We start from the raw sequence: 25,008 nt of genomic DNA, 5'->3' as shown, positions 1-25,008 counted from the left end.
GACACGGTACACGCATCAGGGGTGTGCTCAGAGCTCAGGTCTGTGATATTTGCATTGCAAGCCACTTTTGCTTTGATGCTTTGGCATCTTTCAAAGCAGAGTTGGTAGCTCTTGCAAAGGAATCCTTTTTTTTTTTTTTTTTTGAGACATTGTCTGGCACTGTCGCCCAGGCTGGAGTGCAGTGGCCGGATCTCGGCTCACTGCAACCTCCGCCTTTCGGGTTCAGCGATTCTCCTGCTTCAGCCTCCCAAGTAGCTGGGATTACAGGCGCATAGCACCACGCCCAGCTGATTTTTTTGTATTTTTTAATAGAGATGGGGTTTCACCATGTTGGCCGGGCTGGTTTTGAACTCCTGACCTCAAGTGATCCACCCACTTCGGTCTCCCAAAGTGTTAGGATTATAGGCGTGAGCTGCCACACCAGGCACAGGAATACTTTCCACAGTAGATTGGAAAGGAGTTGGGAACCTGTACAGAGTGTACTTTATATATTGTATTAATGTCATTTGCCCATTTTGGGTAGGTTCTGGAACACAGATCCAGACTCTGCCCATCAAGCATTTACTCTCTGCGACTGTGAGTTCCTCTCAAGGTACCTGAAGTCACTGTACAGATTGTATTTTAATTTGAGGTAGTGATTTTAATTTTTTAAAGCCCTCCAGCATATGATGGCTTAACATTTTGTGGTATACAGTTTTGAGTAGTGTCTGAATCTTGTTTTAATATTGTAGGAGTGGAAGGGGAAAGTCTTAGGGCTATAGGCAGAGTGGAAGGTGCTGTTTCTTTTGTAAAAAGCTGAATTTTTAATTTCGTTTACTTTTGTATTCACTAAGACGTTTGAGCCTTTCAAATTTTTTTCCCTTGATTATAAAATTATGTCAGTCTTGAATTTTACTTTCCTAATTTTACTTTCCTTTTAGTGGAAGTTGCCTTTTTCTGGATCACAAATTTTCTACCAGTCTCAATTTTCAGGAGCAAGATGATCCAGAAATATTTTGAGTTTGGAATGGATTATTGACTCGTGTATGTGGCAGATGTACCTTACCAATTATGTTTTGTTTAGGCTAATAGCACAGAGTGATAGCTTAAAACTTGGGTGGCAGGAGAAATTTACTTTATAGTGGAAATATTTCCATAGATTTGCAGAGGGTTGTGAGCTGGTTGTTCAAAGTATTTGATTTCTGGTTCTGTGAAGTAGAACATACTTTATGAAACCTACTTTTTTTTTTTTTTTTTTTTTTTTTTGAGACAGAATTTCCTTCTATCACCAAGCTGGCTTGCAGTGGCAGAATCTCCACTCACTGCAACCTCCACCTCACTGCAATCTCCACCTTCTGGGTTCAAGAGATTTTTCTGCCTCAGCCTCCCAAGTAGCTGGGACTACAAGTGTGCACCACTACACCCAGCTAATTTTTGTATTCTTGGTAGAGACAGGTTTTCACCATGTTGGCCAGGATGGTCTCAATTTCTTGACCTAGTGATCTGCTGGCCTCAGCCTCCCAAAGTGCTGGGATTACAGGTGTGAGCCACCGCACTGGGTGGAAACCTACTTTTAATCTCTGGAATATCAGTGCTTAAATTATAAATGGGTTCTAGTGTTTAAGCAGCAAGTGTTGCCAGAGATTTTGGTATTCTATTACAACTTCAATTATGATGTTTCCTGGTAGCTTTCAGTTAATGCAATTTGACTAGATTGTTAATTTGAAATTTGTAGAATAGCCAGTGACAGTGAGGTTACATATCATTTTGAGACTTTTTTTTAACATAGACTTGGAATTTAGGTAAATATAAAATAAGTTGTGAATAAGACTTATAGAGGCATTGAAAGTTTATTACTTTGAAAATCTATGATATGTATCATTGAATAACAACCATTTAGAAGTATGGCAAAATTGCTTTTCACTTATATCTGAAGGGATTTTTTAAAAGCACAGCATTAGTTTGGTTATGATATTTCAACTTCTAAACTTGAAGCATTAAATGATCATTTCCAGAAGTGTACACATCTGTGCTGTTTATATTAGATGGTATCTCAATGCTCAGTCAGTAAGCTGCACAGAGCATATCACTCAATCTGTAAATGTTTCTTGTACACTTGCTGTATGCTTATTGTTGTAGGTGCCGGGATTTCAGTACTGAACGATACTTGAACTCAACCCTCAAGAATCTTAGAGTCTAGTGAAAATTGAATTCGCTATACTTAGTAATTTTGTGTGTGTGCGTTTTGTGTGTTTTTTGAGATAGGATTTTGTTTGTTGCTTAGAACTGCTGTGCAGTGGCAGGATCACGGCTCACTACAGCTTCGACCTTATGGGCTCAAGCAGTCATCTCATCTCAGCCTTGCAAGTGGTTAAGACCACAGGTGTGTACCACCACACCTGGCTAATTTAAAAAAAAAAAAAATTTTTTTTTTTTTTTGTCTTGCTTTGTTGCCCAGGCTGGTGTGGAACTCCTGGGTTCATTCAAGTGTTTCTCCTACCTCAGCCTCCCAAAGTGCGGGGATTACAGGTGTGACCCACCTTGCTCAGCCCTTTATAAGATTTAAACTTAGTAGAGAAAAATAATAATTAAGTATGACAATGAAAAGGGCTGCCTCAGCAAGTGTTGACTTCTTGTCTCTGTTCTGCCCAGTATTTTAAATTGGTGATGGGCTGAGTGCAGTGACTCATGCCTGTAATCCCAGCACTTTATGAGGCCAAGACAGATGCGTCACTTGAGGTCAGGAGTTCAAGACAAAGGTCAGGAGTTCGAGACCAGCCTGGCCAACATGGTGAAACCCTGTCTCTAGTAAAAATACAAAAATAAACTGGGTGCGGTCGTGGTGGGCACCTGTAATCCCAGCTACTCTGGAGGCTGAGGCAGGACAATGGCTTGAACTTGGGAGGCAAAGGTTGCGGTGAGCCGAGATCGCACCACTGCACTCCAGCCTGGGGGACAGAGTGAGATTCCGTCTCTATAATAAATAAATAAACTGATGGTGACATAGGACTGATTCAAGTTTCAGATAAGAGAATGAATTACAATACATCTAAGATATACTTCTCACAGGGAAAATTAAACTAGCTAGTGTTCATCTGTATTTATAGATGAGGAAATGGAGCTCAGAGTAGTTAAATAACTTACTTAAAGTCACACAGCTTTCAAGTGGTGAAACCCAGCTCTGATAAGGCCAGGCTACCTTTAAAAAAAGCACACATGCACATGCACACACATACATAAACTATATTGTTCTTAAGTGATTATTTTTTAAAGCATGCCATTAATGTAATAAATATGTGGAATATCTTTCCAAACTAACCTAGAACTCTTGAGAAGTGTATGACCATAAAGCTGATTTTTGTCTTAAATTGGTCTTTTAGAGGATTCTTTGAAAAATAAATCATACGGCTAAATCTTTGGGTGTTCCCCCACATAGCATTTCTTTTTTAATTGAGCAGATTGTGTTTCCAAATAAAAAGTCTTGCTATTCTATTCTTTTTTTTTTTTTTTTTTTTTTGAGATGGAGTCTCACTCTGTTGCCCAGGCTGGAGTACAGTCGTGCTATCTTGGCTCACTGCAACCTGCACCTCCTGAGTTCAAGCAATTCTCCTGTCTCATCCTCCTGAATAGCTGGGATTACAGGTGTGTGCTACCACACCCAGCGGATTTTTGTATTTTTAGTAGAGACAGGTTTCACCATGTTGGCCAGGCTGGTCTCAAAATCCTGACCTCAGGCAGTCCGCCCATCTCGGCCTCCCAAAGTGCTGGGATTACAAGTGTGAGCTACTGTGCCTGGCCTAGTTTATTCTTTTTTAGCTATCTAATCTTCTTAGTAGAGCTAAAGCAGTAAAGAGAATGTATGGAGTCTTAGGATCCTTTGGCGCTTGTAAATCGTTACATATCAGAAACATCTTGCCAGTTAACATTGTTGTTGTTAATTCTTTATCCCTTTATTTATTTTGCCTTTTTCATGTTGCTAAAGTGAAGTGGCCTCTTTGGACTGCTAGTTTCTGATGTTTCACCTGGAGATGATAAGTTGCTCAAGTGGTTGCTAAGGACCCAGCAGATTGACACTTCATTTTACCCAAATTAACAAACTTATAATGTTCGTAAAACATTTTATTTTACAAAATGAATTATAATATGTAGACAATATGTTTACAGATTTATTCAAATTAGGAATTTCATCTACCTCAATGTTAATTGTTTTGATTTTTTTATTAAAATACTTTAGTATATTACAGCAGTATTTTTTAAAAATGAACCTCAGAATTGATCTTCAAAAGAGAAGGATTACCACTAATGTTCTTTTACTACATAGATAATTCATCTTCAACATGAAGTCTGAGTAATAGTCTCTGGGTGGGGAGCTGTGTTTAGGATTTAGGAATCACGTATTTGAGATTCTTACTGATGCTTCTGTTCCTGCAGTATTATTGCATACAAATGAGCAGAGTCAGTTTACAGATACTTTTTATTTGGCCTGTGCTGTTTTTGTTTTTTAATTGCCAACCTTAAAAAAATGGAAGATTCTGTGTGATTGGCTTTCTGGTTTCTGTTAGGAAAAGCTGGAATATCTTACAGCACCAGTCTTACATTGCTCAGAGCAACAAGAGGATGGAGGGATGGACTCTAATAGCAGCTTTGGGGTTGAAACTTGGTGTGTAAGCTCCTAGGTGGAGTTTGCTCCCCCCTTATTTGATGATACTTGCCTGGCCTGTAGTCATAAATTTGAGACCCTTACTGGAGGAGTATTACTGTTGCTAATTAGTGAAAATGGGAAGACTTAATAGCTGGAGTGGAGAGGGAGGGTGATCCATTTTTATCTTTCTTTTAATTTCATTTTTGAAGGGACTGTCATTGGGCAGTTTTATTTATTTTTTACTTTTTAAATTTTTTTAGGACAGAGTTTCATCATGTTGGACAGGCTAGTCTCGAACTCCTGACCTATGGTGAGCTACCACACCTGGCGGCAATATTATTTTTTAAAACACATTGTTGGTCAGGTGCGGTGGCTCACTCCTATAATCCCAGAACTTTGGGAGGCCAAGGCAGGAGGATCACTTGAGATTAGGAGTTTGAGACCAGCCTGGCCAACATGGTGAAACCCCCCATCTCTACTAAAAATACAAAAATTAGTTGGGTATGGTGGCACATGCCTGTAATCCCAGCTACTTAGGAAGCTGAGGCATGACAATCACTTGAACCGGAGAGGCAGAGATCGCTGCAAGCCGAGATCATGCCACTGCACTCCAGCCTGGGTGACAGAGCAAGACTCTCTCAAAAAATGTAAATGAATGAATGAATGAATGGATAAATAAATAAATAAATAAATAAGGACATTGTCAGGCTAGGCTTGGTGGCTTATGCCTCTAATCCCAGCACTTTGGAAGGCTCAAGTGGGCAGATCATCTGAGGTCAGGAGTTCGAGACCAGCCTGGCCAACATGGTGAAACCTTACCTCTACTAAAAATGGCACGTGCCTGCAGTCCCAGCTACTGGGGAGGCTAAGGCATGAGAATTGCTTGAACCCAGGAGATGGAGGTTGCAGTCAGCCAAAATTTCGCCACTCTATTCCAGTTTTGGGCAACAGAGTGAGACTCTGTTTGACAAAAAAAAAAAAAAAAAGGAAGGCATTATCAATCTAATACTGAATTTTAAAAAGTCATTCTGGTAGAAAAAATAAAATGCCTTGAAATGCAATCCATTTTTCTGCCATATAGTGATAGTAAGTAGATAGTCACTGCTTTTTGTTAGAGTTTGGTGGATGGTTTGCTTTAGTGAGATGGATTATTAATAATTAACTATATAAGCATTTACTTCTCTGGTCTCCAAAAATGGGAACATCTCCTTATTGACATTATATTTGAATTTAATGAATTGAGTAATTCATATCTTAAAATATTTTGAAGTCAATTTGCTGAAAATTGGCAAAATCATTTGTAAAGTCAACTGTAATGTTTATTTTTTCCTACTTTTTTTCTATTACAGATTGGAAAATACTTTAAAATAGCTACTAAAATTCCTCAATGGTTTTAATAATGATAGTTTTACTTACTAATGTTGATAGGGAATGTAACTATCCTTTAATTCTTGGGGAGAATAGACAATGACATTGTGCATTACTCTAGCTATCCTGGAATAATCTTGTAATGACTAATTTTTAACCTGTTGTGCTTTTTATTGTACTGTTACTCATATCTCTATATCTCTTTTCATATCTCTGTATAAGTTGAATTGCAGGATCATATTCAATAATTATATCATTTTAAAAATATTTATTTTCAGTTAGTGCTTACGGCATACTACCTAGTGTTACGGTAGGTATAGTAAAAGTGATAAAAACGATTATAAACTAGTTCATGCTCTTATAGGGTTAGTCTTTCTAGGGAAAACAAAGAACACATAAAGCTCGTTTTAGTGGCATTGGATATATTTAAGCCCTTTAGTTTTGTGAGAAACTGGAACAGGAGAGATCAATATCTCTACTCTGCTAAGGCTAACACCTGATTACTGTTGTACTGTATATAATACATTGTGACCTTAGCTTTTTTTTTTTTCTTTTGAGGCAGAGTCTCACTCTGTTGCCCAGACTGGAGTATAATGGCATGATCTCAGCTCACTGCAACCTCTGCCTCCCAGGTTCAAGTAGTTCTCCTGCCTCAGCCTCCCACAGGCATTTGCCACAATGCCTGGCTAATTTTTATATTTTTAGTAGAGACAGTGTTTTGCCATTGTTGACCAGGCTGATCTTGAACTTCTGACCTCAGGTGATCTGCCTGCCTCAGCCTCCCAAAGTGCTGGGATTATAGGCATGAGCCACCGCATTAGTTTCTTAGTACACCTAAGTGTACTCCAGTTTAGCGCTGATTTTACTTCTTGCACATTGGATTTACTTGAGCTGCTTTGAACTATTTTAATTTCAGCTTTTAAAACACTTTGGATGGAAAATAATGTATTGATAAATTACATCTTTGCTCTAGAAATTTGATTTACTTATTTTGGGAAGAATGGTCATTATGAAGAGGCCTTGGATTTTTTTTCTTTTTTCTTTTTTGAGACGGAGTCTTACTCTTTTGCCCCGGCTGGAGTACAGTCATGTAATCTCGGCTCCCTGCAACCTCCACTTCCTGGATTCAAGCAGTTCTACTGACTCAGCCTCCTAAGTAGCTAAGATTACAGGCCCATGCCACCACATCTGGCTAATTTTCATAGTTTTAGTACAGATAGGGTTTCACCATGTTGGCCAGGCTGGTCTCCAACTCTTGGTTTCAAGTGATCTGCCTGCTTCCGCCTCCCAAAATGCTGGGATTATAGGTGTGAGGTATTGCGCTCTGCCGGGAGGCTGCAAATGCTAATCAGTAATGTACAGGTCTATTGGTTATCCTAAAACGCCACAGTTTGTTCCTGGAAATAGCCAAAGCAGATCATTATAAAGTAGATTGTGTTGAAGGAGCATGCCTGATCAAACACTAAACATTGACTTATAAGTATTACTAACAGCCTATCACATGAGCAGGGTGGGGGTAATAAAACACTGTTTGCTAAGTATTCGTTAAGCACTGTGTGGGCATTTCCATGTAATTGCAATCTCACTTAGTAGTTAAAACTCCTATGTGGGAGAGGTTGGTATCTCAGTTTTACAGATGTGGAAATAGGAGATTTACAGAGGATTAGTGACATAAAGTCCTCAATTTAGAAGGTCTTGGACTTCCAGAGCTCATGCTGTTTTATTTATTCAGAGATAACTGTTATTCTAAACCAGGGGTCTGCAAACTAGCTGCTGTTAGACCCTGCGTTAAGAATGATTTTTGCATTCTTAAACTTTATATTTGAAGTTGTTAAAAGAAGTACTAGTGCTGGTGTGGCGGTGGTGGTGACAGACCATGTGTACCCACAAATACTATCTGACCGTTTACAGAAAAGATTAACTGATCCCTGCTGTAAACTTTAAAAAACCCTAAAAATACACTCCACCACCCCCCCACCCCGGCAAACTGTTATAATGTTTACCAAAAAAAGAAGATTTTATATATATATATATATATATATATATATATATATACACACACACACACACACATACATACATCATACATACACTTACACACACACATACACATTGAAAGTACTTCTAAATCTTTGAGGGTTCTATCCTTTGGAAACCTATGGAAAATTTCTGCAGAAAACAAATTTTCTGCATAAAAAAATATTTATTTAATTTCATAGTTCCCTTGAAGCTTTTGTAAGATCCTTAGACTCTAGGTTGAAAAATAAACACGGACAGAAGTATACAACTTTGTTACCGTAAATAGAACTAAAACTAACATGCTAAAATAAATATTAAACAATTATTTTGCTTACCTTCTTAGACTACGTAAGGATTCATATGGCTCAGGCATTTTTTAAAAAGCTTGGGGGGTAATCCCTTTATCCTATGAAATGTATCATGTCTTTTTAATGTTTTCTACTTTTTTCCTCTTGGTAAGATTCTCTATAGCAGGCTGAGGAACTCTAGATCAATAGTTAAGTAAGAATATATGAAATTTCAAGTTACAGTTCTTATAACTAAATCCTTGTTTAAAAGTTAAATACTGACATTTCTTCCCATCATATTCTCTATTTTCTCAGAACAATGTCACCAGGAAACAAGTGTCATTAAATGACTTTATTCTTACCTCAGAATCATAGGACACACTGACACTTTTGGCGTGGCATCAGAGCATATCACACTTAATTGGAAAGTTATAAAGTCAACTACCTGCTCATTAGCAGGAGTTTTACAGAGTAGTTTCAAAGTATCTCTTGCCGGATTGCTAAGACTGCCATAAAACTATACACTTCCTATATTTGTACTGGGGGAAAATGTAAATAATGTTAATTATTTACCTCTAGACGAGTAGTACTAATTTTACTAGATATATATCAGATATCTTCTAGGTGACACATTACATTCTTTTCCCTTTCAAATGAGTGACAAGCTCACTTTAAAAATGCAAGCAGTGCCGGGCGCGGTGGCTCAAGCCTGTAATCCCAGCACTTTGGGAGGCCGAGGCGGGTGGATCACGAGGTCAAGAGATCGAGACCATCCTGGTCAGCATGGTGAAACCCTGTCTCTACTAAAGGTGCAAAAAATTAGCTGGGCATGGCGGCGCGTGCCTGTAATCCCAGCTACTCGGGAGGCTGAGGCCGGAGAATTGCCTGAACCCAGGAGGCAGAGGTTGCGGTGAGCCGAGATCGCGCCATTGCACTCCAGCCTGGGTAACAAGAAACTCTGTCTCAAAAAAAAAAAAAAAAAAAATGCAAGCAGTTAGAAAATATGTAATATCCAAGTGAAAATCTTCTGCAATATCTTTTCTTAAAACTATTGTTAAATTTGGGGACTATTCTTCCATCTTTTTCTAAATTACTGTAATTGGTTATTAATTTATAAAACCAGGATCATAATACTTGTTAGCATCTTTTTATAAGATGATATCTTGGGTTTTCTAAATATACCTACTTCATTTGTTCTAATAGGTGCTTATAATTACATTGAACATTAGTACCATAAGTTAATCAATTCCTTGTTGATTTTTCAGTTTCTCGCTAACGTAAGTAATGGCACCATAAACATCTCCTAACCTGTATCTCTGTGTAAATGGTAGATTTTGTTGTTGTTCTTTTGATTTTGGAGGGGGTTTGGCTTTTTTTTTTTTCTTTAGATATGTTTATATAGTATTGAGGAGCGGAAAGAAGTTAAAAATCTACTCCTCTCCATTTTGATTTTATCTCCTGATATACTCATGTTAAGTTTGAGGTCTGAACCTAACTGTATGCTCAAACATAAATATACAAGCTTCTTATATATACTGAGGAGGTGCCTCTTTCTTTTCCTCTTCTTCCCTTCTTCCCTCTCCCTTCCTCCTACCCCCACTTTCACTCCCTCCTTCCCTCTGTCCTTAGTAAAATGAGAGTATAATATGAATGTGACCCTGCAAATTATTTTGTGAAGTGTCACATGGACATCCCTTCAGATAATATGTATAAATCCAACTCATTCACAGCTTTACTCTTCAGCCATTCTCTCTGGCTCTGACCTTATCTTTCATCACTCTGTGTCGCTTAATTTGTTCATGCCTCCTTGCTATTCTCATACTCCAGGCATGCTCCCACCACAGGGTCTTTGCTGTTCCTTCTTCTGGAGTGTTTTTCCCACAGATAGCCAAAGAGCTCATTCCAGTGTTTTTCAGGTCACTTTTAAATGTCACCTTTTAACATATCATGTAAAAAAAAAATTTTTTTTTAAGTGGATTAGCCCTTTAAATGCTGGAATTTGTTTTTGCTTAAACTAAACTTCTTATTGTACGGGTGTGTGTGTGTGTGTGTGTGTGTGTATAGAAACTGTCCTACTCCTAAGTGTACAGTGATGAATTTTCACAAAGTAAACTCAGATATGTGTCTAACTACTGTGATTTTAAATTCAGTCTCTCTAAAGAATACCTTTATTTTCTGGCTCTCTTAAACAGAATTTATGGAACATATTTTACCTTTTTTTAATGGTTAGAGGTTGTCATTAAAACACAGGCTGATGACATGTAACCCAATACTATTGTGAAATCAGTATTGAAGGAGTGCCTTCTTCACACACACACACCCCCCCATAAATTATGCTGATTGAGGTCTCCAACAGTTAACCATGTTGAATTCAAGTTATGTCCAGTCACCATACTGGCACAGTATCCTTCTCTCATTCTCACACACAAACAAAATACTAAACACAGGTGTGTTTGCAATCTTCTGTGACACTCCAGAAGACTTGGTTTTTAATTTCACATTCTTAGAAAGGTCAATATTGATAAACTGTAGATTATACTTTTCTTTGATTGATATAGAATAATCTTGTTTTTACTAGTCTGGTGCATAATTGCCAATCTTCACGAAATCAGCAGAATGCTTTAGAACACATTTCTCTTTATTCTCTAATCAGCACATGGAGTATTTATGCCTGTGAATTCTTCATGTATTTTAGGGAGAATGGAGTTGATGATATGGTGGGTGGGGTAGTGGATGTCTGGACTTTGATTTGCGTAACTCTGATAGAAGAGCTAGAAAAATTTTCACTTCCCAGCATTATTAGTTCTTGTTGTTATGTACTTAAAAACAAAAATGCTTGAATAGCGTAGTAAAAGTGTCCTAATTGGGTTTATTCTTTTGTATTAAGTATCTATTATGTATGCTTGGGTCATTGGTAAGGTACCAGTTAAACAGATATTTGCAACCTAACTACGTTTAGAAATGGCGTTTCTCCTAGGATGGACTCTATATCCTACCTTTATAATCTACAATTATAAGTGACTATTGTTTTTTGCTGTAAAATCTTAAGTAGCTTTGCTGTAAAATCTTAAGTAGCAGTGATAGATATAATTTCTATTTAGTAGCTGGCTACAAGAATCTCTATTTTGAAAAATGACTATGTTCTGTTCTCAGATACAACTATTTCATGGAGACATCAATTAACTCCTGAATAGAGCAGCTGGTGTTCATGTTGTATGCTAATTTTTTTGTCCTTTTTACACAATAGTCTTTCATACATACCGGATTATACTAACACTCATTACTAAGGATGATTGTAGTTGCTGACTATACAGTCTTACTACCTTAGTCATTTGGTCATGCAAATAAATAATTCAAAACTTTTTGTTCTCTGAAACCTGCTGTGGCTAAAATAAGAGTCATTCTGTTACAGCAAATTTCACTTGTATGATAATTATTTTTATAGTGCACTGAAAATCTTATTTTGTTCTCACCATTAAGAAGTATAATATTATTTTCCATAAAATTTAGGGCTGGTGATATCTGGTGTATTTCAGTATTTGGAAATCTTATTAGTTCTTAATGTTTAACTCTTTGGATTTTAATCAGGACCAGAGTGGCAAACTGTTGCTATGGGAATAATTTAACTAAATATTTGTAGTAAAATATATGTCCTTTTGTTTACTAATGCTTGAGTGGTAGGTATACTTCAGATATTTTGAAATTAATGAAATATGAAGAGAAAATTCTTGACAGTCTTAGTCTATAAAATAAAGTCAATTGAATACAGTATATCTAAATTACAGCCCATTTTTAGGTTAATTGCTTACTTAAAGTAACTGAGTAAATTACCTACTTAAAATAGTAAGTTGCTTACTCCAAATATTTGAACTTTTTAGTACTACAGGGTTAGGATTTGGACTCAATAATTCTAAGAATCATGCCACTCAACAAGCATTTATTGAACCAGGCTCTTAGTAAAAATTGTTAGAGTCTAGAGGATATCTATGCTGTTATGGTTTCTCTTGAAAGTAACTTGGCCTGCTGCCCTGAAACGGTAGGATTAGAAGATGAGGAATTCCTGTTTTATTTATGGAATTAATACTGATTTGTTGGGTTAGTATATCGTTGGACAAGTCGTGGAACTTGTTATTTTTGTGACTAAATGAAATGAAAAATCTAAAGTTTTAAAAGTTCTTAGAGAAAAGAATTATGTAAATGTAAGATGGCATTATTTATTATTCACTTTGCTGTTATTTCTACAGGTTGCATCTTATCCTGGCATAGGTCTAATGTAAGGATTTCTCTCAAATAAGGATATACAAATTGTTTATCCTATAAATATTTTCCTTTAGTAAGTTCTAACTTTAGTTAGATACTTAAAGACTAACAGATGCAGAGATACAGATAGCATTAAAATCATTTATATACTTTAGAAGATGTTTTGTTTTTATTTGGATAGAGAAAAATTAGGAGAAAGCTGCAGTTATAATCTTAAAATATAATCATCCCTCAGTATCCATGGGGGATGGGTCCCAGGACCCTCTCAGCCCCACCAGGTTACCAAAATCCACAGATGTTCAACTCCCTGATATAAAATGGCATAGTATTTGCATATAACCTAAGCATATCCACCTGTATACTTTAAAGCATCTCTAGATTACTTATAATGCCTAATACAGTGCAAATGGTATATAAATAGGTGTTACACTGTATTGTTTAGGGAATAAGGATAAGAACAAAAGATCTGTACATCAAGTTCAGTACAGTCACAACAGTCTTTATCTCCTTCAGTGAGTGTTTTATCTCCTTCAGTCTACAAGCGTTCAGAAGAGATTCAGTTTATTTAGTAAATGTTTAATACCATCTTTGTCCAGAGTGCACAGGACTTCAGAAGAGATTCAATTTATTCTGTAAATTTTTAACACCATCTTTGTCCGAGAGCAACACACTACAGAGAGAGTTAGTGCTAACAGGATGTAAATTAACACAATCCTTTCAAGGTATTTTTTAAAAATCTGGTAGTGAGAAAGTATATTTAAAGTTAAGGTAACGGGTTACAGTATATAATTTTTTTAAAAATTGCCACGGCTCAAAGTTGTTGCAGTCTGACTCAGTGGTTTTTCACAGTGTGATTTGGATCTTCCAGACCTTTGAGGGGCGGGGGGTTGGCAGGTCTACCAAATCAAGTCAAAATTATTTCATAATAATACAAAAATGTTATCTGCCTTTCTTACCCTTGTTCTCTCACAAATACATGAGGTTTTACAGAAGTTAAATAGCTGATGACATCATCACCCTGACAGCTAATGGAATGTGAGCTTTGTATATTCTTATGTTTCAAATTGTTATCATTTGTAATTTTTGATATGAGAAATGTTAATATACATAATCCACATGAACAGCAGCTCTTTGGAATCCTGAGTAGTTTAAAAAAGTTTATAGGGGTCCTGAGTACAAAATGTGTGAGAACTGCTAGTCTGACCTGAAGTGTATTTATTTTTACCGTATGTAAAGGAGCCACCTCTGTTGCCTCACTTTCTTAGTCAGCTTTAAAAATGTTTAATATGTTCATTATTTTCAGTTGCTATCTAGTATTGCTTGTACACTTTGTTGTTGTAAGACACACATGGTTTAGTGGATTTGTTAGTTTTGACTGCACTATTTACTTGAGTAGATTTGTTACAGTTTTGACTGCACCATTTAGTATATGATCACAGACAAGCTGGTAAAATAAGTAAGGTAAAATAAGGTTTGGAAAATAAGGTTTTGTAAAATAAGGTTTGTAAAATAAGGTTTGTAATACTGTACATTATTATGAGTTGTGAGAATCAAGGACATATATCAGAGTTGCATAATTTACAGAATTGCTAGAAATATACAAAGTAGTCATTTTTATATTATTCAAAGTTATATGTTGGGGGGAGCTGGTAGAGAAGAACAGAAAAGAATAGGAGTTTGGGTTTGCCCATTTCTTTTAGCGGTGAGAAAGCTGGGAATTTTGATTTAATTGATTAAAGGCCACTTTAAGGGACCCTTACATTGTGGATTGTGATGAACATGAGAAGATATGAGATTTGCCAGACATAGTCAAGAGAATTACTTTGGTTTCCTGAGCAACTCGTCTCATTTGATACTTTATCTCTCTGGTGCATAGGCTATCAGTTATCATTGACTCATCTTTTAGTCACCAGCTCTTTAAGTTCTATTATGAGGGACCTGTACCCTTGATTATCACTCTTTTGTTCAGCATATATATAAAACCTCTTGAGAAAATTGTGGGGCATTTTGGACCTTGATCATTCTATGCAGAATTAGAAGCTTGGATAAATGTGAGTATTTTATATTAGGTAGAGGGTATATGGATGAGCAGGAGAAATAGGTTTTTTGCAACAGTATTTGTTATCTTTATTATTAATTTCATAACTATTCAGGAATACTTTTTTCTTTGTAGGAATACAGAAATTAAAATAATTTCCCCAAGGATAATATAGTACACTTCAAGGAATTCCATAAATAGAACAATTTTCTGTGGGTTTCCTGAAGTCAGTTTTCTAATATAGTCACTTTAATATGAGCTTAGTTATAAAACTTAATGATGCAGAAATACAAAAGTGATAACTAAGGTACAAAGACATACTGACTTTTTGTTTGTTTGTTGTTTTTGTTTTTGAGACAGAGTCTCACTCTGTCACCCAGACTGGAATATAGTGGTACCTCCTCAGCTTACTGCAACCTCCGCCTCCTGGGCTGAAGCAATTCTCCCACTTCAGTCTCTTGAATAGCTGGGACTACAGGCATGCACCACCACGCCGGGCTAATTTTTTGTATTTTTAGTTGAGACGGGGTTTCACCATGTTGGCCAGGCTGGTCTCTAACTCCTAGCCTCAAGTGGCACCCACCCTGGCCTCCCAAAGTGCTGGGATTACAAGCATGAGTCACCACACCCAGCCTGTTGTTGTTTTTGAAATAGAATCTCACTCTGTCATCCAGCCATCCAGCCTGGAGTACAGTGGCACACTCATGGCTCACTGCAACATCAACTGCCTGGGCTCAAGTGATCCTCCCACCCCAGCCTCCCAGTACCTGAGACTACAGCCATGCTCCACCACGCTCAGCTAATTTTTGTGTTTTTTGTAGACACTAGGTTTTGCCATATTGCCCAAGCTGGTCTGGAACTTCTGGGTTCAATCCATTCACCTACCTTGGCCTCCCAAAATGCTGGGATTACAGGTGTCAGTCATCACTCCCAGCACTGACTATTGTTAATTCATTCTCTTGTACTTACAAATGATATAATCACAAAGGACACAATTTTTAAAATATCAACTAGTATGGGACTGAAATAATGGCCATGTGGAATCTGAAGCCCAAGGAAGACAGACAGCCGTGAACTGGGACCATCATACATGGTGAATGCTGAGTCCCGAAATAGTTCCTTATGGAAGGGAAGAAGTTTGCTGCCTGACATGTCTATAGGAGACCATCCTTATTATAGATAAATAGAAGGTTTGATAGGGAATGTTTCTAGAGCACCTCACTGGGCCAAATCCCTTATGAGAAATATCTAGTCTTTACATAACTCTATATTATTATTATTATACTTTCATAGGTGAAGAAACTGGGGGTCTCAGAGTTCCAAGTAGCTTGCCCAAGGTCTCAAAGCTCTTAAGTATTGGAGCCAGAATTCAAGACCAAGTATTGATTTAATACTACTTTAAACTCCCTTGTCAAAAAGAAGCTGAGAAGTGAGAAATAAGTAATAGAAAACTCAGGAGAAGAAAATCAGAGGGAAGAGAAAGATAAGGGATGGTGGGTATTAAAAGTAGCTGTGGAATGCAGCAGTGAGGATTATGGGTCAGCAGTCAGTTTAAAAAAAAAAAAATACTATATTATAGTCCATGAAAGAAGAGAAGGGAATGAAGGGGAAAGAAAGGGGACCGTAGGTTGGTGCAAAAGTAATTGTGGTTTTGCCATTACTTGTCGGGGACCGGTCCAGGACGGCACGTCTGCCGGGGGTCTCTCGACCTGCAAGAGGGTCCCAATACCTGGAAGAGAGAGTGCGCGGAAGAAAGGGAGACAGAAAAAGCGAGGCATCTGGAGGGCTGGATAGGCCGTGCCTAAACAGCAAATTTTATTTTTCAAAGGCCAGGAATAAATATACTTTCTTTGCTCTGTCATTGCAAGAGGAAATGCAAATCTATACCTTACATGGCCTATACAGTAGAGAAGTCAGATACACAATCAGTGGTTGTAAAAAGTAACAATTTCCTGTGATCACAAAGCTTGTTTACATCCAGACGTTATTCCTCATGGCTGCAGGTATTTCTGGTTTGATCTTGTTTTAGAACTGAGATGTGAAAAGGTTTTCTGGTTTTGCTCATCAGAATATCTTTTAACCAGATTCTCCTTTGTCTGCTCCTGACTCAACTTATCTCAACTCCCCCATTCAGGAGTCTCTCAGTCAGGGATCAAAGCCATCCCATATGGTGGCATTTGCTTTGCAAATATCCCCACAGTTAAACCATTATCTAGGGTACAAGGCAGTCAGGCAAGTAAAGAAAAGTTTAAAGCTTATTCTTAAAGAGTCATAAAAACTTAAAAGCAGAAACTGGTTGCTGGCAGGAAGTCACTCGGTCTAGCAGCACTGCATAGTTTTAGGCCCAAATGATATCGTGGTTGATATTAGAAACTGATCATCCATCTTTCAGTTCCTTTTTCCCGATAGCGTGACTGCCTCCAACAGGAAACTGTGTTTGGGATCAAACTCACCGTATAGTGAGACCCACGCCTTTTGGGGGTCTCACACAACAATGTTCCCCACAATTACTTTTATATGGCAAAACCTGCAATTATATTTGCACCACCCTAATAAATTTAGTGAACTACTGCTTTCAGCTAGTAGAATACTATACTTTTATATGCATATTATCCATTGAATTCTCACAGTATAATAGTGATATTTCACTTATAAATGAATAAATACAGATTCAAAAAGCTTAAATGACTTACTCAAACTGAAACTCAGGTCTCATGCTTTTATATCATATCCACAATATCATCTGGGCTTACTACAAACTCCCCCTTCCAGGTTGAAGTGATTTTCCTGCCTCAGCCTCCCTAGTAGCTGGGATTGAGAGACTGTGTTAAGGAAGAAAACTTCTCTTCCTGAATCCATGAGGGGCGTGGTTTCAAGGGCAGGAGTTTCCCAGCGCCATGCCTCCATCCATGCCCCCATCTGGGAATGTAAAGTTCTTTGGGTTTCCTTCCTGTGGGCTAGGTAGAGGAATCCAGGTAGGCTTCTTTGTCCAAAAAGCTAGTGGAAAGCTCTGGGAGGAGGGGGCTCTGTTGCACACCAAGCAGCCAATCCAGTATCAAAGTCAAAGATCAATCACTCCAGAGGAAGTTTGAAAGAACCCCTCTCATTGGACAAGAGCATGAATGAGGAGGGAATAACTCCAGGGTTAAAACTCTGCTGATCCTTACATATTGGGATTCCTTCTTTGGATCCCCTCCAACCGTAGCCTGGGAACTACCTCTCCTCCTTTCTCTCTCTCTGCCTAATAAATTGGTCTCTGCAAAACTCTGAGTCCACAATATTTATTCAAATGGTAAGCTCACTGTGCCTCTGGGGCCCCTTTCCCCATTCTTTGGGGTAAGAGAGTCCAAGGACCTCAGATCCAGGAACTTGGAGTGTGTTCAGGATGTGCCCCCACCCCCCACTCTGTCCCTTGGTTACATGATTACAGGCATCTGCCACCATGCCTGGCTAATTTTTTTATTTTTAGTAGAGGTGGGGTTTCACCATGTTGGCCAGGCTGGTCTTGAACTCCTGACCTCAAGTGATCCACCTCCTTCTGCCTTCCAAAGTGTTAGGATTATAGGCATAAGCCACTGTGTGGACCAGATTACAGTGGCTTATACCTATAATCCTAACACTTTGGAATCACAGACTTTTGGTTTGTTTTATATAGCAGTGATCATGCTCTGTTCAACAGTGTATCCTGATTTTCTTTTTTTTTCTTTTTTTTTGAGACAGGGCCTCACTCTGTCACCCAGGCTGGAGTGCAGTGGTGTGACTCAGCTCACTGCAAGCTCTATCTCCTGGGTTAAAGTGATTCTTGTGCCTCAGCCTCCTAGGTAGCCGAAACTACAGGTGTATGCCACCACACCTGTCTAATTTTTGTGTTTTTTGGCAGAGACAGGGGTTTCACTGTGTTGGCCAGGCTGGTCTTGAACTCCTGGTCTCAAGTGATCCACCTGCCTTGGCTTTCCAAAGTGCTAGGATTACAAGTGTAACTCACCATGCCTGCCACTGATTTTCTACATAGCAGTTTAACGTAAGCATTATCTTATATTATATTTCAGCTTTGTAAATTAATTTAGACTTGAATGTGATCTTTTATTGTCTTTAAACATTTTACTGTTTTATTGCTTTTACTAGGGAAAAAAGTTTGTCTCTGTCAAAAGTTGTAAGTTTAATAACACGCTATATTTTTAAATACCTTAGTTTTTTTTGAAAGTTAAAAGATGCTATATCAGGAAAATGGGGGCAGGGAGTACTCCAAAACTTTAGATGAGACAAAATGAACTCATTTTTCAAATAGTAATCTCATTAATTACCCACTTGTGACTTATGAACTATCTGGGTTATTTTTAATTTTTCTTTTTCCCCTTTGTTTTCCCTCGATTACTTCCCTCTCCCCCATCCCAGCTTAGGATATCTATCTTAATGATAGATTAACGGTAAAGTACGTATTATTCTTTTATCACACCAGCCTGACTTAGCTTTTGTAAATGCAGTTAAGAATAACAATAACATGACTTCTGCAAACTATAGTTAACATTGTTAGTCTGGAACATTTAAATATCACTTTATTCCTAAAAGAGCATGGGCCTGGATGTGAGTGTACCTGTGTTTTTAGACTAAGGTCTAAATAGACTTATTTCTCTTCAGTAAAATGAAATTTAAAGTTTTGGATATCTGTGGAATTACCTTTATTATTTCTGTGGAATAAATTAGTATTTGTGTGTGTTTTCTTTAGTTATTTTCAGATTTTAATGATAATCTTCGAATTGAGTTTTTCCTTTTTAAATTTTTCTTATTTTTTATGTCACAAATGTCTCAGCATCTTTTTTAAAACTTACTAAATGATATTAAGAAAATTATGTTAAATATTAGACATTTTTAGATTTAGCACAATTGTCTCTAAAAATAGAATCTGCAGGAAACTCTCAGTTGACAGAAGAAAAAAGGATTGAAGATGGAATAATCTAGTTGATAGTTTACAAATTAAACTGAGATCTGGATCTATTCATTATAATAACTTAAAGATGAATGAGATTCAGACACTGTCTTTTCTAAGACTTAAGGCCCATATGGTCTTAGAAAAATGAGCATATAGTAACATTAAAAAAAATAGATCATGATTGTAATAGAGCAGACTAACAACATCTTAATGGTATTTCTTCTAGAAACTTCTGAAGATTTTCAGAAAAATTTAAGTATTGTGTAATTAAAAGTTACGCCATTTTGAGCTATATTTCATAACATTAAGTAGCTTCTTTATTTCAGTGGATATATACTAAGTGCCGGTTTATGCGCCAGCATTTTGTTTAATAACAGTAATTTAAGCTGAACAGTAATACTATTGAATGTTTGCTGGCATGGTACTAAGTGCTTTTCATTATTCAATGTAATTCTTGTAACAGCACTGTGAGGTAGGTGTAATTGTTATCCTTCTTTTGCCTCTGAGGAAACTGAGGCTCAGATTTTGATCAAGGTCAGAAGTTTGCTCAAGATTATATTGCTGGGAAGTGGCACAATAGGATTCCAGGCCAAACTGTCTAGCTCCAGCGTCTGCTCTTAACTTCTGTTCTATGTTGTCTATAAATGTAAGCTTTCTTTTCTCAGGCAACTCACAATTTAGTTGGGAGGAGGGGATCTTGCAGGAGAGCTAGAAAGATGGAGACAGATAAGTAAATGGTATGGTTAGTAGTAAAACAGAGTGTATATGAAGTGCTTTTAGAACACAGGTAAGAAAACAATTACCTGATGGTAGAGGAGAAGGACAGGTTACAGAGAGAAGGCGACTGAAGTAGAACTTTCAAGAGCGGAAAGGAGCTTACCACATAGGGCTAGGCTAGGTATGGGATCAGAGAGGTTAGCAGGTACAGTTTCTCAGGAGAAACAATATGGAAGTGCTAGCCTTGGCAAACATAGAGGAGCCTTGTGTATGAATTGTCCTTTTAATGTAATATGAATTAAGTGTCTAAGTAAAATTGAAAATTTGAAATTTAGATTCATAGTTTACCAGTACAGAAAATGAAGAGTATTTCGAACCATTGTACTTTGTTTTCTTCCTGGCTTATACTTAGTTTTGCATTAGTGTGCCATAGTTTGCATGATAATGTATGCCATAAGAGTTGTGAGTTATTGAGGTTTTGCAAATTATATTTTTAATGCAGCAGGGGGAACTCATTATTTGAAGGAGTACTGCCTCTGAAGCATAATAAATGAAGAAACATTTTGAAAATGATCACTCACTGAGTTATCTAGTTTATATAGTTAGTGTAGAAGAATTTGGAGAACACTTATTTTTGCTACTTCTTAATGTGATAGAGGCAAAACTGCCTGACTGAAAGGCATAAACCATATAGGACTCCCAATTGCCCATTTATAGCTGCTCATTCTACTCTCTCCCTTAGAAATGATATAGTATTATGTGTATTCCTGAGCTTGAAATAGGACTGCAGTATCTGAATATCTAACTTTGGTCTCTCTAAAGTAAGCCTATTTGTTAAACAGGTGAGATGGTATTTGAGATAATTGTTAAAGAATAGTTTAGCTTTAGATATAGGGAGATGGGATAGCAGTATATTGTGGGTAGGAGAAATCACAAAGGAGCAAAATTAGGGCATTCTAGGATCTTCAGGGATTCAGTGAGGAAGGCAGTCTGAAATAATAATACTTGCACATACAGAAGAGAGGAAAACCAGAATTTGTGTGCTTATAACAAGCCACGAACTTGACTAGGTGTATCACGTGAGAACTCTAAATCTTTGTAATAGTCCTGTGAGGTAGCTTTTTATTTACAGCAACAGAAAGAGAGGGTTTGTTTTTGGTTTAAGAAAGTACTCTTTTGAAGGAAAGGAAATAATTTCAGAAGTCCCAACGTTCTCAGCAATCAATGAAAAACCTAACCAGGCCAATGAGGAACATAGAACAACAGAAGAGAAATTTTAACAGTAAATGGATGGAGGGGAATGGGGATAGAACTGATTGGTTGTGAGAAGGGAAGGAGTAAAAGGTAACCCAGGTTTCCAAGTGTCTTTGAAATTGGTGGTGCCAGTAAGAGAAAGCAGGAGAGGAGGGCGCAAGTTTGAAGAAAGGGTGTTAATTCATTTTTAGGTACCAATGTATAAACTGTCAGAAGCAGTGACAGCAAATGATGTTGCTCAGGGAAGTTAGAGAAAGGAAACAGAAAGACAGAAACTATGTTGTTTTAGTATACAGAACAATTTTTCTAATTCTTCACTCTGGAAAATTTTGCTTAAAAGTAAAGAAAATAGTTTACTAAATGCCCTTCCCCCACCCCCTCCCTCATCATCCTGCTTTGTCTGTAGCCAGTCATTAACTTAGGACCACTTTTGTTCATCTGTAGCTTGTCACATACCCCTCCCCCAATTATTTTCAAACAAAATTTATATGTGACATTAGTATGTCTTTTAAAAAAGTATAATCCCACTATCACACCTTTAAAAAGTAGTAATTCTTTAACATCTAGCTTAGGATCATTTTTTTATATCCCCAAATAAGAAAATATCAAAGTGTAGATTCTCAGAAATGACTATTTATAGTGTTCCTTATAATAAACTAGCATGGATTTTTATTAGAACAGAGAGAGATTCATTGATCTTTTAATCACATGGATTTGTTTACCCATTCCTTCTGAAATATTGTGACCAATATGGGTCTTTCTTAGAAGACTGGATGAGAAAGTTTGAGAACCATCAAACTGCACTGGCAAAGTCATTACCAGTATTACTGATGTCCACTCCCTCTAGGACTCCAAGTCAGTATTAATAGAATTACTGAGCAGTTTTATTGAGTTCTTTATATTTTACTTAACATCTTAACAGACAAAATAGTTTTGGAAGACAAGAGGTACTGTTTTGGATAGCTAAAGTAAACTTAATAGAGAACCCATGATTAACACTAGAATTTACTTTCTGCAAACCATTAAAAGTGAGATGCTGTGATTTTATGGAAATTATACAGCATGTATAATGCAGATATCTATTAGGAAATGTCTTTTAGTAAAAGTAGCATTGTATTAGGAATTGTTACAACCCCACTCCTGTGGCTTCACCCAGAAGCAATTTGGCGCACTGGAAGACAGCTTCATCCCCCTATGATTTCATCTCTGTCCCAACCAATCAGCAGCAAGCACCTGTTACCTGGCCACCCCACCCCTTTCCCCAAACTGTCTTTGAAAAACTCCTCACCTAGGAGCTTTGAATGAAGTGATTTGAGTACAAACTTTATCCCCACTGTGGTGTGGGCAGCCTTGTGTCTATTAAACTCTACTACAATGCCATGGTCTGTCTTTATGCTGTGGACAGGAAGAACCCCTCGGGTGGTTACAGTACCTTGTAGTTTAAGAGATGCTGGCATATGAATTAATTTTACTTCACCCTCTCATAGGTAGCAAAAAGCATGTATTATTCCCCTTCTCCTCTTTTGAACAAGGAATTGAAGTTTAAGGACATGAAAGACCTTACCAATATCATCTGCTTTGTAAGTGATGAAGTTGGGATAACAATCTATATTTATATGTGATTTTAAGTTTTGTGTTCTTTTGTCTTCTTTTTGTCTCCTTCACAAATCCTCGTCTAACCTTTGCCTGAAAATTTCTAGAAATAGCAGGCTTGCTGCTATATATTGAGATAGCCATGTTCTTTTTTCACTAGCTCTAATTGTTGCAAAGTTTTCTCTTATTGATCTGAAAACTCTAGGAGATTTATCACTTGGGCAAGAACATAAAAGCTCAATTGCAGTTAAGGGTAGATCTAGACCTCTGCATATTTTTACATTGGGTTTGTAGTAAAACCTTTCTCTCTCAGTGTTTGCAAACAGTTTTACTGCTGCCATGTGATGGAGATATCACCAGCTGGTATTCAGCATGCTTATAGAGCAAACTTGAAGAGACATCTTAAAGTAAAACATATTTTAGATGTTACAAAAGGTTCTTTCAGATCTGCATAGGAGAAGAAGGCTTGGCTTCTCTTGTAAGTATAAATTTAAATATGTATTTTAAGTTTACTTAGTAAAGTAATGTGCATTTAAAAATTAAACATGCCAAGTGTGGTGGCTCACTCCTAGAATCCCAGCACTTTGGCAGACCAAAACAAGAGGATTGCTTGGACCCAGGAATTCAAGACCAGCCTGGGCAATATAGGAAGACCCCACCTCTACCAAAAAGTAACTGAATGTGGTGGCCTGCATCTATAGTGCCAGCTACTTGGGAGGCTGAGGCAGAAGGATTGCTTGAGCCCAGGAGGTCAAGACTAATGAGCCATGATCACACCACTGCATTCCAGCCTGGGCAACAGAGTAAGACCCAGTCTCAAAAAAAGAAAAAAACATATTTTTTCTTTAAACTCTTATTAAAATATAACTCACCACCTGAAAAGTGTACTAATCGGAAAATTTAGCTCAATGAATTTCTACAAAGTGAACAAACTCATGAAATCAACATTAAAAACAAGCAACAGAGTATTACCAGCAACCAAGAAGCTCCTTATATCACTACCTTCCCCTCCTCTGCCTAAAAGTAACTACTATCCTGACTTCTAACACTGTTTTTGTTTTTTTGTTGTTTGCCTGATTTTGAACTTCGTATAAATTGAATCATACTGTATGTACTCATTTTTTGTTGTCTTTAGCTTAACAGTAGTTTGTGAGATTAATCCATGTTGTTGTATATAGATATAATTTGTTCATTATATTTGCTGTGGAGTATTCTACTGCGTGAATGCACTTAAGCCTGTCCATTTTGTTGATAGGGTTGTTATGAATATCCTTATAAATGTCTTTTGGTGAACATTTGTGCACATTTCTCTTGGATATATCAAAGGAGTAGGATTGCTGAGTCATAGACTTTGTAGATATTACTACAATTTTCAAAGTAGTTTTAATAGCAATGTTGCCTAGGCTGATCGCGAACTCCTAAGCACAAGCAATTCACCTGCCTCAGTCTCCCAAAGTGTTGGGATTACAGGCCTGAGTCACCACACCTGGCCATCCTTATTTTTATATAATTGATAACATGTTCTGTTCATAGTTATGTCTTTCTTGGTCTGTGTTTTTACATTATTATGTCTAACATAAATATTTTTTATTACAGAACTGCCTGATATGCATATTATGTTTCCTTCTCTATGTATATTCCAGTTTTGTAACCTTGGTGCCATTCAAAGCAATATTTTTTTTCTCTTACCAAATTGCCTTACCCAGATTTTCAGGGTATTCCTTTCCCTTCACTTTCCTTCTGCCTATCCTATTTATTTCCTCTTATTTCTTGGAGATTTCCTTCCTGGAGCTTTCATCACTGGCCCCAAACTGGAGTTTTCTCTTGGCTTGCCACACACCAGTCATCTGGGTTTAGGACATCATTGCTTTCTTGACTTAGATCCACTGCTTTTGGATCACTTTCTTCAGTCTTGCTTTAT

The 25,008-nt window shown here is 37.3% G+C and overlaps 1 protein-coding gene across 1 annotated transcript in view; it reads left to right on the top strand.

Annotated features, from left to right (window-relative positions):
• PDZD8 (PDZ domain containing 8) overlaps nt 1-25,008 on the top strand; it is a 99,532-nt gene that overhangs the window by 1,505 nt on the left and 73,019 nt on the right. The gene's annotated exons all lie outside the window — the stretch shown is intronic.

Source organism: Saimiri boliviensis, chromosome 12, assembly GCF_048565385.1.
Source record: "Saimiri boliviensis isolate mSaiBol1 chromosome 12, mSaiBol1.pri, whole genome shotgun sequence".
Lineage (NCBI taxonomy): Eukaryota > Metazoa > Chordata > Mammalia > Primates > Cebidae > Saimiri > Saimiri boliviensis.
This window is presented reverse-complemented; position numbering and strand designations above follow the sequence as displayed.